Consider the following 12,942-nt stretch of genomic DNA (forward strand, 5'->3'; position numbering starts at 1 on the left):
CAAAAACAAATGGAATCCCCAGGAGAGTGTTGCTATTCCTGATCAGAATGTGGATCAATCCATCCCAATGATAAAATATCTCCTTATTTCTTTAATTTTTTTAATTCTTGTTAGCCGAGAGCTAACACTTGATCAAAGTTTATATTCCTGAGCGTTATTCAGTGTTGGAAGTCAGCTGCAACAACAAGAGACTAAATGAAAGTGAATCTTATGTTCCATCTATCAGGTGAAAAGCTATGTTGTTGCTAGGTCTAGTTTAATGGTTCTCAAACTTTTTTTTTTTTTTCCCCACGGACCACTTGAAAATTGCTGAGGGTCTTGGCAGACCACTTAATGATTTTTCCAAATGTTGTTTGTACTTGTAGCTAACTATTGTAAAGCGCTTTGGATAAAAGTGCTATATAAAAAAAAACCTTAATAATAATTAACATGTTTTTGTTCTACAAATAAACTCATATTTTAATATCAGTAGTCTTACTTTTCTAATGCAATGGATGTGCCCTCTCTCCCTGGTTGCAGCAGCCCCCAAGCTGGGGCTGGGAGGGGGTATCTCCCCGCAACAGCAGCCACAGAGCTGAGGCTGGGAAGGAGGGCTGTCTCTCCCTGGCAGCTGCAGCACTGGAGCTGGGGAAAGTTGCCTCTTTCTCTAGCCACCACAGCCCGGCACATCCCAAATTCTCCTCACCCCCGCTTCTCACCTCACTGCCCCCTTCCACTTACCCCCTATTCCCCCCAAGGCCACCACCTCAATTTACATGTGCGTCTTCTCCAGGGTGAAGGCACCTAATTAGTGGAGCCACACCTGCACAGCTCCACTAATTGGGTGGATGGCCCTTCATTCTCTCATGTGCGGCCACTCAGGTGCACACCTTAGAGGGAACTATCCATGGAACACGTGAATGGAGCTCACGGACCCCGGTTTGAGAACCTCTGGTCTAGTCAAGACGTTAAGGCCCCACACAGTTAAAAAATGGTTCAGTCTTGCAATATAGATCCTGACAAACCATTTTGACCGTATTCTTGCATTGTGGTATGCTCTTCTTTAGCCTTGGTACACTAGGGATTTACACACATACCCCCCACTTTTGCTACCACAAATTCAGTTATACTGGCATGAGTAACATTGGGAGCGCTACAATAGATTTCTCACTGTTTTGGGCAACTGTTTTCAACACTGTGTGAATTAGATTTGCTCAGAACTGGCAGTTGAACCTGCGTTGGCAGCAGCTGGATTTTTTGTTAAAATGTCCCAGTATAGACAAGTCTGATTTAACAGTTCTGCTTCATCTGTGCTGCAAGCCTGAAGTGCCTGGGTACTGTGTTGTAATCAACACATTAACTTTTCATGGTGTAAACTTTCTGGCTCTTTCCTGTACAACCGGGGCTACACCCCTGGCGTATTACCAACACCAGCGTCCTTATTTAGACACCAAACAAGTGTTTGCAGTTCTGTTTTTTTTGCTGCTAGAGTTAAATTGGGCAAATGTGGTTCCCTCGCCCCCATGCCTACCCCAAGCTCAGACCTCTCTCCTTTAGCAGTTTGTTTGTTTTGTTTTTGTTTTTTTTTTAACGTAGACTGCTACTAGTTAACTTGTATAGATTAGATTTCAGCAGAAAACCCGTTCTCTCTCTCTCTCATCAGGCGAGAGAGCTCCAGGGCAAGGGAGGGGAGCGGCACCTCCCTAGGAAGACCCCTGAGGGCTCCTCCTGTCTCTCCCCTTGGGTTTCCAATTTCAATTTTTAGTGATCTCCAGCAGCAGGTGCTGCTTTCTAACCCAGCCTCCCTCCAGCAGGAGGAGGCGGCGGCGGCTTGCTTGGTGCTGCTGGAGGAGAGGAGCACTGGGCACAGGCTTCCCCTTTCAGCGCGTCTGTCTCCCAAGCAGCTCCTGCCGCGCACAGGGATGGAGGAAGCGACATGCAGCAGCCCCAGCGATGCGAGGGGAGAAGCAGGCGTCTCGCCCCAGGGTTAAGCCAAGTCGGCTCCCGCAGCCAGCATCGCAGGGAGCCGAGCCAAGGGGCCCCGAGGCGGCGGCTCGGGACATGCTGCTGCTGCTGCTGCGAGGAGCCTGAGGAGCAACAGATCCGTTCCGTTGGGCAGCGGTGGACGGAGCGGGCGGGATCCCGATCGCTGCCGGGGCAGAGACCCGGGTAACGGAGCTGGGGGCGCAGGGAGCGCGTAGCCCGGGCGGGGACCCGAAGGGGATCAGGGAGCTGGCGGGCGGGGGGCGTAGCCGGGGCGGGGGATAGAAGGGACTGGGGGGCGGAGCCGGGACTGGGAGCAGCCGTGGGGGTAGCTAGGCCCGGGCGGGCGTACGGGGGGCAGGGGCAGCTGGGGGATGGAGCCAGCAGCGGGGGCAGGGAGCTGGGCCCTGAGACTTGTGGCGCAGCGTGGGCGCCTCCCCGCCGTGTCCTGTGGCCATGGCGGCGGCCGGGGAGTTTCCGCTCCGCGCCGCGGGGTCTGGAGGCAGGGGGCAGCGGGCCCGGGCCGGGCCGGCGTGTGACTGAAGGCGGCCCCGGGGCTGCCGCCCGCTTTGTTTCCAGGCCTTGGCTGCCGGTGCCTCCTCGAGGCGGCGTTGCTGAGATCACCGGGCTAGCGGCGCGCCGAGCGGCCGACTTGGACGCCGGGCGGCTGCCGCTGCGAGGCGGGGCGGGGCGGAGGCTCAGTGGTTTCATGCGAGGTAAGAGACGCGGTACCTGCCGAGCAGCCCGGTCCCTCCTCCATCGCGTCTCCCCGGGCAGCCCCTCCAGCCTCCCTCCCGACCCCCCCCAGCCGCGCTGTCCGCTCTCCCCGCAGCCCGCCAAGCGCCCTGCTCCACTTACTCCCTTTCCCCAGCTCCCCCTCTTGCCTCAGTCCACCAAATGCCGCTTTCAGTCCAGCCCGCCGCTCCAAAGACGAGGCGGGGGAAGGTCGTATCTTGTATTGGCCCAACTTCTGCGGGGGACGGAGACGCGCTTTCGAGTTGCCCAGAGCTCTTGGGAAGCTGGTCCAGTCTGAGAGCTTACCTCATGGCAGCTTTCAGAGGAGCAGCCCTCTTAGTCTGGATTCGCAAAAAGAAAAGGAGGACTTGTGGCACCTTAGAGACTAACACATTTATTCGAGCATAAGCTTTCGGGAGCTACAGCTCACTTCATCGGATGCATTTATGCATTTATGCATCCGATGAAGTGAGCTGTAGCTCACGAAAGCTTATGCTCGAATAAATGTGTTAGTCTCTAAGGTGCCACAAGTCCTCCTTTTCTTTCTACCTCACTTACCGTGTCTCTCTCTCATCCTGGGACCCGCAGGGCTGAAAACAACACTCCAAAACCAAGCCTCCTCAAAGTCTTCTCCAGAGACATCCCAAATCCAGCCTTGTCTCCCCCCCCCCTAACATATTTTAGCTTTAATCCTAGTTATCTGGACTCTATTCTTGTCTGTATTTATGAAGATAGCCTGTGTAATCCAAGGGCTGGTGAGAGCTGGGCTGTGTTCTTTAGGAAAGGCTTGTATTTTAGGATTGGAAAGACTCTGATACCATAAAACTCCACTGTTTCAGGGCCACAGACCTATGGCTTGGGGAACAGGCCATCTGCGATGAGACAACTGTTCCCCTATTGTGTTGACTTCTGAAAGACTTCCTCCGGTTTCCTGTCCATTTTCCTTTTCCTTGCTTGTGATCTAACACCTCTTGTGACCTGGGAAGAAGGCTTGTCATTCACTTGCATGCATAACGGTGTTTGATCAGTTCCTTTCAGGTAGTCAGTTTCAGCTGCTTCATTTTCTTAGGTGTACCATAGTGGAAATATTTCTTTAGAGTAAAGAGCAGTTGACTTTGTGTAGCCAATAATTAATCATTATTATTCGGATAATTCTTTAAACCTGTTTCTGTGACTCTGTGTTCAGTTATATTAAGGGGCAAGTTTAACTTAATATATAGCCAATTTAAGGAGGAGTTTAAAAGAAGTTTCATGTGCAACACTTGTCTTACCATTCCACCTTTGCTGGTTATTATGGTATTAACTATACTTCTTGGTATTTAACATACAAAATATTCATTCCTACACTGCTAGGTGAAAGTGCCACAAATAGAGAAAACAAGGAAAGTCACTATACAAAAAATGCTATTACGTACACTAAACAAATATAATTTTGGGGGGCCAGTCATAGGTGGTGTTTATAATGCTAGTTGGAAATTTTTCAGACCCAAGTGTGGGTTTTTTTTAGAAAATTGTACCTTTTAATTTAAAAAGTTCTCATCCTCTTCTGTTGTCTTTTTAATTTAGACTTAATTTTGCAAACACCTGTGAGAAATTTTATGCATATGCAACAATGTTTGTAGGATTTAGGTTCTAGATTGTGAACTCTTCGGGATAGGGGCCTGTTTTATGCTGTGTTTGTACAGCACCTTGCACAATGGAGCCCAAATCCTATTTGGGGCCTTTGAGCACTTCTATACAAATAATTTTGCTACAGTCCAAGAATATTTTGTTCAAGATCACTCTTGATTGTTAGTTTTTGGGGAGGTGGGGGGGAATCCACAGCTCTGAGTAGTGGCTCACATTTAGTGACCAGTGAAGATGAGTGTTTAGAAGTTTAACATAGCCTTCTGATATAGAAAGAAACTAAGCCATTCATGTACCTTCAGGGTTTTCAAGGTAACAGATTGCTCCCTTTCCAGTATATCTGTTAAACACTTACTGGCAGGGATTGTCTCTATCAATGATTCTCAACCAAGGTCCATTCAGTTTACTGGAACATTAGTTAATACTTACTGTATTTAGTGTATCTAGCTGCAATGCAAGAGCACATTTCTCTAGATGTACTTGGTGAAGTCTTTGTTGAAGTGCATAGTAGTGAATGGATATTGAAAGCAATGCTATTTTATTAGCAGCTTGCTGTGTCAACATTCAGTAACTTTACAGCTGCTTTAGTAATGTAGGATAGTGGAAGCACTTCTTAAATTAGGCTTAAAGGACATTGGTCACATGGAAGTTTCATAATTTGGCATGCATTGTCCCAGTATGCTCTCAGTCTCCTGTATTCAGATTGCTTGTGAGTTTAAAAAAATACCACACATCTTGATTTTTTTTTTTAAAAAAAAAAAAAAAAAATTCAGGGGAAATTTTCCTAGGGTGTAAAAGTTGGAGAATCAGATGGTAATTTTCAAAAAAACTGATTGAGCATAGGTGTTATCCAGGACTTTGCTCATCTGTCTGTGGAGACTGTGGTGTTTATGCTTAGATGGAGTCTCAGAATGTTGGGCTGAGTATTAATCTGTTGGAACTTTACTGGATGGATCTGTGCTTTAAAAATATCAAGCAGTGATATTCCAGAGACTTGTCTTGCTGCTCAAGGAGAACTAGGTCTTTGATATTGGTTAACCTTGAAAGGGTTAGAGTTCAGTTTGGTTCTGATGATCACCCAAACATTTTTGTGTTTTCAGAATGTAACTTTCTCAGTTACATAATCTTGAGTTGGAAATCTCATGAGACTAATCTTTTTTGTGTGAGCTTTCTGGCAGTCCCTGCTTCCAGTTGAAAATATCCCTAACAGTGAAATGAAGACAAGCAAAGACATTGCAAAGGCAATGAAAGTGAATTTAAAAAAAAAAATCAGACTACAAGTTTGGTTTGGGTAATATCTTGTTTTAGCCAACATAGCTTGCCTGTAAACAGCCCAGAAATTCCTAGATTTAGGCCAAAAGGGATTTGGGTTCTAGTTTAACTTCCTGCATAACATAGACCATAGAACGTCACCCAGTAATTCTTCCATCAGGCCAATAACTTCTTGTTGAGCTAGAATTTCATCTTTTTAGAAACGTATCCAATCTTTGTTTGAAGACTTCTAGTGATAGTTATTCCAGTGGTCCAGCCATTGGATCTCATTAGGCCTTTGTCTTCTAGTTATAGCGTTCCTATTATGCATATCTCTTTAAGTATATTTTAGCCATGAAAATATTCTTTGATATGTACTAGTGGCAATGGGAGAGGGATAACGGTTACTCAGAAAAATGCTAGTAAATTTAGGATATTTAATGTTGTGATTTGCAACATTTAACTTTTTCTCCCCCTTTTGAAACTATTATGCTGTCTCTCTCACTTTTCTGTGTCACATTTGGGACATGGCTAGGATGAGTTATTGGATGGATATCGTTAAAGAAAATGAATAGTCTAGAGACTTTCCTAGACTTATTTATTTCCAGAGTGCCTATTGCCAGGGCAGCTAGCTAAGTGTTTCCAACTGTTGTTAAGACAACCGCAAAATAAAGACTACCTGGAGGTCCTGAAAGCTACATTTAGGTTACTAGGGGAAAGGCTGAAGTACAGGGTCTCTGTGATAGCAGTCTCTGAATTGCTTCTGGTTTCACGTGCAAGTTAATAAAGACTCCAGCAATTACATTATAGGATACAAATATGTCAACCATTGACTGCCTGGAGGTAGGAAGGAGCTTCCCTTATAGTCAGGTTGTTCCATCACTATCCGTTATGAGAATGTTTGGCCCTTTCTTCGAAGCATCTGATACTGACTGGCCGCTGTTGGAGACACATTACTGGACTAGAACTATTACAGCTCTGCTCTGGTATTGTACTTCTTTTGTTAATCAAATTGTGATCAAAATAAACAGTCCTTGCATTGGGCCCTAAGCATTAATACATCCAGATGCCGATGGACTTACCAAAGGATCAAATTTTAAAGGTGTGGGTCCTTTAACTGAGAACTGTGCCACGAGTTTTAAAATATTTGATTCCTGTGCCATCTGGTCACAGTAGTCAATGTACACAGAGCCAGTTGCAGGTTTGGGGCCTTAGATAAAGCAAATGCCTCATAGGTTATCTTAAATACTCTTTTGTGGGATAGTGTTGAAGGCACTCTGAGGTAACTTGTTCTTCGGTGTTGAGTATTCACTTGCTATATCTTAATACTTGTATTGTGGTAGCACTTAAAGACCCCAGTCAGGATCAGGGTTTGTATACACATTATACAAACACATAAAACATAGTCCCTATCCCAGACAGTTTACAGTCCAGATAGACAAAGACAGAACATAAGCAAACTGTCAAAAGGTATTTCTTGTTACCTGACCAGGTGCCCGGCACTACCCTCTTGGATCCCACTGAAACTTGAAGATCTTGCAAGTGAACAGTAACTAGTAGTCATTGGTAACTAAAGTTGTTGATGGACGCCTTGCTATTGTCCATCATTAGGTGAAAGTAGACAATTATACAAACACTCAGTTCTGTACCCATATATAAGGTTCAAGATACAATAAGGGTTTTGACAGGTTTCAGAGGAGCAGCCGTGTTAGTCTGTATTCGCAAAAAGAAAAGGAGTACTTGTGGCACCTTAGAGACTAACAAATTTATTAGAGCATAAGCTTTCGTGAGCTACAGCTCATTTCATCGGATGCATTTGGTGGAAAAAACAGAGGAGAGATTTATACACACACACACACACACACACACACAGAACATGAAACAATGGGTTTATCATACACACTGTAAGGAGAGTGATCACTTAAAATAAAAGGAGTACTTGTGGCACCTTAAAGACTAACAAATTTATTAGAGCATAAGCTTTCGTGAGCTACAGCTCACTTCATCGGATGCACTTAAAATAAGCCATCACCAGCAGCAGGGCGGGGAAAGGAGGAAAACCTTTCATGGTGAATTTCTCCCTCCCACTCCACCCCCCACTGTTCCTCTGATATTCTTGTTAACTGCTGGAATTAGCCTACCTTGCTTGTCACCATGAAAGGTTTTCCTCCTTCCCCCCCCTTGCTGCTGGTGATGGCTTATCTTAAGTGATCACTCTCCTTACAGGGTGTATGATAAACCCATTGTTTCATGTTCTCTGTGTGTGTGTGTGTGTGTGTGTGTATATAAATCTTTCCTCTGTTTTTTCCACCAAATGCATCCGATGAAGTGAGCTGTAGCTCACGAAAGCTTATGCTCTAATAAATTTGTTAGTCTCTAAGGTGCCACAAGTACTCCTTTTCTTTTTAAGGGTTTTGAGTGTCATTTGTAAAAGAATAATGGAAGATTTTTAGCCTTTGAAATGTTTATTGACTAGTCATGCTTAAGATGCTTCTTGTCTACAATCATTCTAAGTATTTCATATAAAAAAAAATTGCTTTTACTATAGGTCTGGAGCGAGAAACCCAGGATTTGCACCAGCCATTTTGGCTGTATTATATGGTTTCAAAGAATTGGCATTTGTTTTCTCAGTTTATAAGTTGCATATTAAAAGTAGCGTCTGAACAGAATACTGTGGGGGAGACCAGCAAAAAGTGAGGCAGTCTTTCAGACCTCCTCGCCCCAATCCTCAATCACTTTAATTAACTAAGTATAATTGATTCTTAAAGAGAAGTCCACCCTTTCTGTGATAACAAAAATGCAAAATAAGAAAACATTTTGAACAAGCACTTCCTTTGCATAGTATTCCACACTGGGCCATTGGCTCTTTCACAAGGGTGCCCAAAACAAACACAAACATTTGAAAATTCTCAGTATTGGGGTGTGGAGAGAAGCATCCTCCCCAAATGCTGCCCTTGGGCCCCAAATAAGTACCAGTTCCCAAGCCCTGTATACCTTCTTGGCCGATGCTGCCGCTTCGATTTGCTCCCAAGTTCTTCACTCTCTCCAGGATCACCTCACCAACAGTATCAGATTCTTCTCTGGCCAGGTATCTATGCTGATCTTTCCACAGTCCTTACCTAGCACACCTACTCTTTCCAGAACTCCCACCTTGTGAAATAAGATAGCTACTTATATATGCTGATTCATTCTTCCCGGAATTCTTTGCTGTAGAGGCTTAGAGCTCACGTGCCCTGGAAAATACAGCTTCCAGAATGCCTGGGTTTTGGGCTGACATAAGTGACAACAATTTTTAGCATAAGAACGGTCATACTGGGTTCATATCAAAGGTTCATCTAGCCCAGTATCCTGTCTTCCAACAGTGGGCAATGCCAGGTGCTTCAGAGGGAATGAACAGAACAGATAATCATCAAGCAAACCATCCCCTGTTGCCCATTCCCAGCGTTTAGATCTGGACCCATCTTGAAGGGCCAGCATATCCTGATACAACTTCTGGAAGATATTGCAAACTTAATAGAATATGTTCCTTCTCCAAATTGTTATTTTTTTTCTTGAAGGAGGATAGAGAGGAAATTAAATAAATTGTAAACAGCACATGTGATGGGTTCAAAAGCGAATAGAGTTGGGGCAGGTGTTATAGAGGTAGGTTTGGTTTGTTTGTTTTGTGGACAGTATTTTGAGGGGAATGAGCTAGAAGAAAGTCATACCCAAGGAGAGGGTGAGGAAATAGTTTGATGAATCTTGTCAATCCTCATATTGAAAAATACAGCAATGCCTTGTGCTTTGAAGGGAAGGGTTTAGGAGGGAATTGAAAGTCACAATTAAGTGCTGGGGAATGTACAAGTTAGTGAAGTTGGAGACATAGTGCTGCCTGACAAAGGAATATGGAATAGGTTATTGTAAATATGTGAAAAGAATTCCACATGGAAGCTCTGCAGATCTCATAGGTAGAGAGAGATCAGAGGCTGGCTAAACTCCATTAGCCTTTTCGACATGTTAGCCGAGGCCAAAATTGGTTGTCAGTATGGTGGTTTTGAAATACCTGTTTTCCTATGCCATCCTCCCAGATCACTTTAGTTCACATATGAACTGTGATGGATGCACAAGGGTTGGAAGCTAAAGCACCAGCAAGAGGTCGCACACAATCTCATTGATCATGAGATAATATTTTGAAACTTTGATTTGATGAAAAGTTTTATTCTACGGTAGCATCACCCAAATCCCAAACCAGTGGCAAATCTATGTCTGGATCTGACAAAAATAGTGTCGTCTCTGGTTGTATGCTGGCCAGTTCCTCTTGATGAGGTAGAGGGAATGTTGACCTTTCACCTCGACCCATGTACCTCAGGCTAACAAAATCTAGCAGAGAAGAATTGGATTAATTTTTGCTTGAGATGCTAGCTTCCACCATAGGAGTTGTCATATGCCTTTTGTTGCACTACTTCTGCTAGCATAGACAGCTGGTATCAACACATCCATTCTTTCACTCTGCCAGGGAGCTAGTCTGTTGCTTTAGGACTAGCAGGTCTATCAGTTCCTTAACTGTCTGTAAATATCACTCTTGAGCCATCAAGTTGCCCAGCCTGTCAAATGCCAAGCATAGGTGCATGGCTGCATCTCCAAGGAAGAGAGATCCCTGAAAACCACTTCAGGTATTTTCTCAGAGATCCCCAACTTGTCTAGGGTGGCAGATCTGATCATCCTCATAGTTTGTGGTAGCATCCTCTTCCAGGGCCGGATATGCCATCTCTCCTTCTCCCCTCAAAAAAGTTTCAGAGTAGCAGCCGTGTTAATCTATATTCGCAAAAAAGAAAAGGAGTACTTGTGGCACCTTAGAGACTAACAAATTTATTTGAGCATAAGCTTTCGTGAGCTACAGCTCACTTCATCGATGAAGTGAGCTGTAGCTCACGAAAGCTTATGCTCAAATAAATTTGTTAGTCCCCTCAAAAAGGAATTGATTGAATACCTAAGATGATGACGACTCCTGCACTGCAATAGCCACCTTCTGTAAATAGTTCCATTTCTGACTAGAAAACGGTTGAGATTTACGAACACCCAGGGCACTGCACCTGGTTTTGCAAGTCTGTATAGCAGCTGCTCCTGGAATTGCTGCTGCCATGCTTGTTGGACTGCCAACTGGGCTTTTGCCATTGTTACTGAACTGTAAGTTGGACTTCTTACTGTTTCTGGGACTGCCATTGCTGTTCCTGGTGAACTGCAGTCTGGGCTTTTTGAAGATGCTTCTGGACTAAAGCCTATGCTTGTTGCTCAGAGACTGAAATCGGAGCTTTCTGCTTCAGCTGTTGTTCCGTCAGCCACTTGTCCTTTTTATACATTTTATTGTGGAGGTTGTGTGAAAAATTCCATTCGGTACTAGATGTAAGCTGGTGGATTCCTTACCCTGCTCCAAGAAAATGCTGCACACAACTTGTACAAAGTCAAGAGTTACCTGCTAGCTGGGATTTATCTTTGTAACCAAAAGCAATTCAAATTAAACAACCTAAACCTTCTCAAATTTGGCTGCTGCAGCTATCCTTCCTTAGGGCTGGCCCCAGCTTTTCTTTTGAAAGAGAAAGTCCTATGTCCCTTACTCAAGGTGGAGTTTGACAAACCACACCTGCTCAGTGAATTAAGGAATTAACCTACCACCTTCTACAAGACCTACCCCAAAATAGTTACACCCTTGCTTTTGTAGGTTCATAAATACTTAGTTCCAGACTACAGGCCTCAAGGCCGTGCAGTCTTTTAGGGTCAGTTTTTCCTAAAGCTGATTATTTCTCCTAGGCAATGGCTTTAGCTAGGCTTGGTCAGTGGCTGGACTATCTCATTAAATTCCAGATACCAACATGGTACAGATTGGGCACATTGTGTTTCTCTGGTCTGTAGAGCAAGAAGAAACCTTGTATAAAACTACTTGTAGCACCAGTGGCTAATTTCATGTATTTATCCTTCTTCCTGTTCACTTAGCACTTGCACAGGTTGTTAAATTGTTTACCTGCATATAGGTTCACTCAGCAAGGTGCAAACATTTTTCATTTCTCCAGGATTGTAAAAGAAAACTGTTTTCATTCTGATCTTTAAACCAAAAAGTTTCCCCTGAACACTGTAAGGATTGATACATCAACTAAAATGAGAGCAGTTATGTGGAAAGTAATCTTGCATTTAATGATAGATATTAAAATTTTATGTTGCTAAGAGAGTTAATACATCTGAATGTTAATAACTTTGCAGTTTCTGAACTGAACATTCAGACATGTCACATGCATTTGTCATTGTCAGAAGATTTAACTGCATGACAAGTTTGAACTTTTAAAAGTAAGACATTTGAGTTTAGAGCAAAAGAGTCTGAAATATTATTCTTAAGGAGAAACATACTCTGTTCACTGCCCTAGAACTCAATCTGCTTGTCCCCCCCCCCCTTTTTTTTTTTAAATAAAAATTCTCATTAGGCTTAGACTGACTAATCATAAGAAAATTCAACCCAAAAAGAATGAGAATTTTAAAGTTGGAAAAAGAGCAATCACGTGGTTGTGGCGGGGTTATGATGTACTGGATTATTTTCAAAAATTAAGACTTTTTTTTTATTCCTTAGTTTATCTTAGGTTTATCTTAAAAATATTCAGAATGTCAAGTCTGATCCTGAGTTACTTCTTGGAGGTCTCTGTCTTCTATGGCTACGAGTAAATCCAAACAAAATCTGTAGCTAAATAATGGCTAGATACATTGTCAATTGTATTTTTAAAGGCTCAATATACTTAGTTCTTTATTTAGATTTAGAACTAAGTGGGGGGGGGGGCAGGGACTGAGGTGAAGAGAAACCCACCTAATACCAGATCTAGGTGCCTGCCATACTTTTAAAGTTACATTAACAAATCCCAGCACCTTCCCAAAAATAATGAACCAGAGAAAACAATCAAATTCAGACATCCTGACAGTACCTTTCCACACCCCCAAATGTCCAATTTTATTGGGCTTCTCTCTCTTGCCTCAAAAGTCTGGGTAAAGAGATGGACTTTGCTGCACGCTCTGGCTATTTCACTCCAAGAGAGGGAGTAAATTCCAAAGGTGGAAGCCCCTCATGGAGAATCCATTGCTGGAAGCTGTATCTGAGGAAACTCCAGCCCCAGCTGACAACTGCAACAGTATAGCTTGGGTAGAAAGGTGGTGTCTCAAAGAGGCAGGACTAAAGCCATTTAGAATGTTAAAAGACCAAACTAATACATTAATCTCCAACCAGAAACCCTGGAGCACTGCTGTCATGTACTTCTGACAAGGCACATCACCTAGTAAGCAGGTGGCCGCGTTAGAACTGAAAGACTCTGGAACTTTCCACACACTGCAGCAGCATCCACATGGAAATTATTG

At 43.7% G+C, this 12,942-nt stretch overlaps 1 protein-coding gene across 2 annotated transcripts in view; it reads left to right on the top strand.

Annotated features, from left to right (window-relative positions):
• Positions 1-2,275: 2,275 nt before the first annotated feature.
• Positions 2,276-12,942, top strand: part of ZC3H12C (zinc finger CCCH-type containing 12C) — a 60,232-nt gene continuing 49,565 nt past the window's right edge. Inside the window, exon 1 of one of the 2 annotated variants that reach the window (XM_043504232.1) lies at positions 2,276-2,678. The gene's annotated coding sequence lies outside the window, so the exon portion shown is untranslated. The remainder of the gene's footprint in view (positions 2,679-12,942) is intronic. The other variant, XM_038369409.2, reaches the window with a different exon arrangement.

The sequence above is a fragment of the Dermochelys coriacea genome, chromosome 1 (assembly GCF_009764565.3).
Source record: "Dermochelys coriacea isolate rDerCor1 chromosome 1, rDerCor1.pri.v4, whole genome shotgun sequence".
NCBI classification, from domain to species: domain Eukaryota; kingdom Metazoa; phylum Chordata; order Testudines; family Dermochelyidae; genus Dermochelys; species Dermochelys coriacea.